The 4,170-nt window shown below is 42.0% G+C and overlaps 1 non-coding gene across 1 annotated transcript; it reads left to right on the top strand.

Moving 5' to 3' along the window:
* Nucleotides 1-844: 844 nt before the first annotated feature.
* On the top strand, nt 845-1,036 carry LOC121154682. The gene has a single exon (XR_005883578.1). It is a non-coding gene; the product is annotated as a U2 spliceosomal RNA (small nuclear RNA).
* The last annotated feature ends 3,134 nt before the right edge of the window (nt 1,037-4,170 follow it).

Below are 4,170 nucleotides of genomic sequence, written 5' to 3'. Positions count from 1 at the left end.
CAGTTCACGTGCCATCTTTATCGCCGCACTGTTCACAGCAGCCACTGTGTGGAATCAAAAAGATGTCCATCACCAGATGAACTGGTAACGAGAGTCTGGTGCATACACCCACAATGAAATACTATTCAGGCATAAAAAAAAAAAAAATGAAATCCTGTCACTTGCAGTAAAATGGAGGGAGCTAGAAGTCTTCATGGGAAGTGAAATATGCCAAACAGCAAAACAAGCACCACATGTTCTCACTCACTAAAAATAAACAACCGCAGCAAAAAATCCAGTCTAAACACAGGATGGAGGTTGTTAGAGGCTGGGAGGAGGAGGAACAGGGGTGCTTATGTAATAGGTGGCAAACCACAGTCTTTTAAGAGACTCATTTAAGAGGCCTAGCCTCTTCTGATCAATACTCCATGTGGACATTGCCTTGGAGCACTTTCCTCACTTACCATGAAATGGATGATGGCACATTGATAAAGGAAGTCTCACCCCAGTTACTTATCATGGCAAAAAGGTAATAAGAATTAGAGGGTCAGACTAAATCTAATCCTGGGAAGGACATGAATAAATAGAGAAGTTTTCATGAGATAAAATTCAGATTGAAGCTATGCAACATCTAATGGAGGAGTTAGGCAGCACTTTCTCAAATAAGCATATAACTATGGCTCTGTGACCTCACTCCCATAAAGAAACCTTCAGAGGAGTATTCATTGCATTATTGGTGTCATTGTATTACAGTGAGTGTATCCTACAGAATCCATTTCTAGGAAGAGACCAAGCTGATTAAAATCTACATGTGTGAAGAAAGAGTTGGTGGTCAGAGATAGAAGAATTAAATTAAGGAAGTCACATCGCTTCTCTGCCTTTTGCCTAAGATCAAGTGTAGTATCTGTTCTTATCACTTTAATATCTGATACGTCCTCTATCTGAGGACTATATATTAAATGGATTTTTGGAGCCTGGAGTTGGAATAGGAGCTTGCTCCGTCCACTCCGTGCATCGACCTGGTAATTGCAATACCTCCAGGAATGGTGCACCATAAAATTTTAAAAATACTAAAATAAGGAAGTCATATCAAGGGGGCTTCTGAACAGGCAAACGGTTGCATATCATTAATTTAATTATCCAAAGCTTTTTTAAAAACAACCAAAAAACACATGATTTTGCCCCTGAGTAAACATGATGATAGATTTTACGTCTAAGAGAAACACATTGAGTTGCTCTCCTGTTGCTTACACTGCAAAGCAGCACAAACTTCATGGCTTACAGCACAAATTTGTTATCTTAGCTCTTGCAGGTAAGAAGTTACTTCTTGCAACAACACTCACCTTGACAACCCGACTGTCTGTGGCTCCCACCAAGGTCTTGTTTCCAAATACAGCCACACTGGGACAATTCAGTTCACAGCAGGGATCACTTACCCTCAGCTAAAAGTTAGCCTCATAACTCTGCCTCATCTATACATAGCAAATGCTTCCAACTGTGGTTGTCCTGTTTTGCATCTGTACTTGTAAAATGTTATTTTAATATCAGTTGGGTAAATAGTAAGTTCAGTTTTAAAACAACACCACCTATCTGCTCCACATTTCTTAGTCATGTAAATCATGACTTGAAAAGAAAAAGGACTCCACTTAATCAAGAGCATTTTAATTTACTTATACCTTTATTTTCTTTTTCAACAAATTTTATTGAATTCTTCTCATTGACTAGTCATTATTTTAAGCACCAAAGATACAGTAATCATTGATATTAGACAGTATTCCTTTCACATCTGGAGTTTCGTATTTTAGCAACAGAAGACAACTGAAGAATGAACACAGAACAAGCATCAGGTGGAGACAGTGCCTAAGATAGGAAAATGCATTGAAAGTTTCCTATTCAGTCTCCCAGAAGGGTGAAATTATCTAATGAATAGATGTAGACAGAACGTCAGGGATCAGCTTCAAATCCGTACTAACCTTGAGAGGATCCAATGAAAGAGACTGAGAGAGAAAACAAAGCCACCTACAGCGGGAGTTCCAGCAGTGAGGACATAGTGGTCTACCCAAGTCCATTGGCAGCTGGAATGGACCAAAGGGTTCCAGAAAGTGAGGGTTGTTAGTGACCTGGGTAAGGAGGACATCAGAGGAACTGCTGGGGCAAAGCCTTGTGCAGAATGGGAGGTGAGAAAGTGAAGATAGAAAAAGAACTCGCCTGGGAAATATGCTTGAAAGGGAGCCAGGAAAGGGAACAGCAGCTGAAGGGATAATTCTGTCACGGGAGGGATGTTTTCAAGGGAGAAAATAGAGCATCTTAAAAGATTGGTGCAAATGGCTCAGAAAGATCTAAAATGTATGTACAAGATGTAAGGGAGTGATTTCAGGAGTAGCATTCCAGGTTAGCTGAGAAAACAGAGTCCATTTGCCAGTGTAGATGGGAGTTGCAGGGACCGGATAATTCAATTGCTACCACTGGATGGAGGCTGCTCTTTCTGGATGCAGAGCAAGTCTCCTGTCAGTGTAGGCAGAGCAGGTGGTTGCTGTCCTCTGAGATCAGGAGAAAAATCCACATGTGTGGATCTCTACCCACACAAGTCCTTCAAGTGGAGACACACACAACATAAGTCAAATCTACAGGTAACTGTAAGTACCTTGTCACCTTTAGGCACATCCACTGCAAATCCTGCCCTGGTTGCATCCATCCCCTTCAGCCTCTCGTACAATCCTGTCCCACTCCGCTCTGCTCTTAGTCACAGCCCCCAACATGGGCCCTCAGAGTCAGTTTAATGAAACCTCAATTTTGTTCCAAGTTTTCAACGTAACCATACCACTCCATGGCATTGGGGTTTCTCCTTTAAATACCGTCAGATGCACATTCTGGCCAAGTTCTGTCTCTTCGCACAAAGCTGCAGTATCTGCTCACTGCCATCTGTGTGGCTCCACAGATGCCTGCTTCCTCAGGACAAGGGACAGTCCTCTAAATGGAGTGCAATTTGAAAAACAAATGCTTCATTATGCCAAAAATCTAAACACCCAGATAGTTACTGCTTCCTGTTTTGGCGTAGCTCCCTGACAGCAGGGCTGGGAGTTGGCCACTTACCAACATGCCTCCCATGAACTTGCTGGCAAGGTGACCAGGGACTATGGGAATTGACTTATCTCTAATGGTGTCTGACAGCACAGACACCAACTAATGACGCTCACGGTGAAGTCCTTGGTTTAAAACGCACTGAGCTTGCTTCTTCTACACTAAACACATCCTGTTCTCATCCTAGCTCACCCCATTCCTCGACTCTCTCCTGAGTCTGTTCACTCCCTGCACAGCACATGGGATCCTGGCAAGGAAAGTCTGGATGCACAATGGGTAGAAAGCGCTCAGGCTGAAATCTTCTCTGGCACTCTGAGAACTATGCAGCATTATGTAACCTGCCTGCTATCACACGTTGTTACTTTTATTAACACCACTTGAATAACATTATCCAAATGTAAGATAAAATTCGCAAGTCCTTTAGGAAAAAAATGAGTGTGAAAATTTCAGGCAAAAGGAATATGGCAAAACATGACCCCATAGAAACTCATGAGAAGTAAATTTTTAAAAGTAAACTTGATGGGTTTTATTTTACTAGAAGCAGTTTTTGTTTGGGTTAGGGACAGAGATTTGGCATATCCGAGCACAGTGTCACTAGGTCATCATTGAAGTCAAAGAGAGTTACCCCTCTGCTGCACGGCCTTGTTGGCTATAGATGAAGCCATCATTTGCTCTTCTACCTCCTCCCCTCTCCAATTAAATCCAGTTTCTTTCAGTAAATTCTCTGGGACCAACTTAAATCATCATTGGTTAGAAGAAAGAGAAAAGTTATTAAAATCCATCAACACACTTAAGTTCTGTTTTGTTTATTTCATTTCCTCTTTCACTCATGAGAGCTAGGGAAGAGATTTCAAACCGTGGTTTTTAAAGGAATGTTCCTTCTTCTCCAATCCACAGGGCAGCACCAACTTGGGACAATAAGAAAATGATAAAACAGGAGGGGTGCAGGGGCCTAAGGTGATTCCTCAGCAAGAGCTAGAAATCCTCGAGCCTAAGTAATGCGATCTTCCATGGAGTAAAAGAAATGCTCTGCAGTGCTCATGCAGAGGTTATTAATCACTTCATTTCAGGTTCAAATCTGTGGGGCCTCGCACATCCACAAGTGGAAGC

This window comes from Ochotona curzoniae, unplaced genomic scaffold (assembly GCF_017591425.1).
Source record: "Ochotona curzoniae isolate NIBS_2020 unplaced genomic scaffold, NIBS_Ocur_1.0 contig_2754, whole genome shotgun sequence".
Taxonomy (NCBI): domain Eukaryota; kingdom Metazoa; phylum Chordata; class Mammalia; order Lagomorpha; family Ochotonidae; genus Ochotona; species Ochotona curzoniae.
This window is presented reverse-complemented; position numbering and strand designations above follow the sequence as displayed.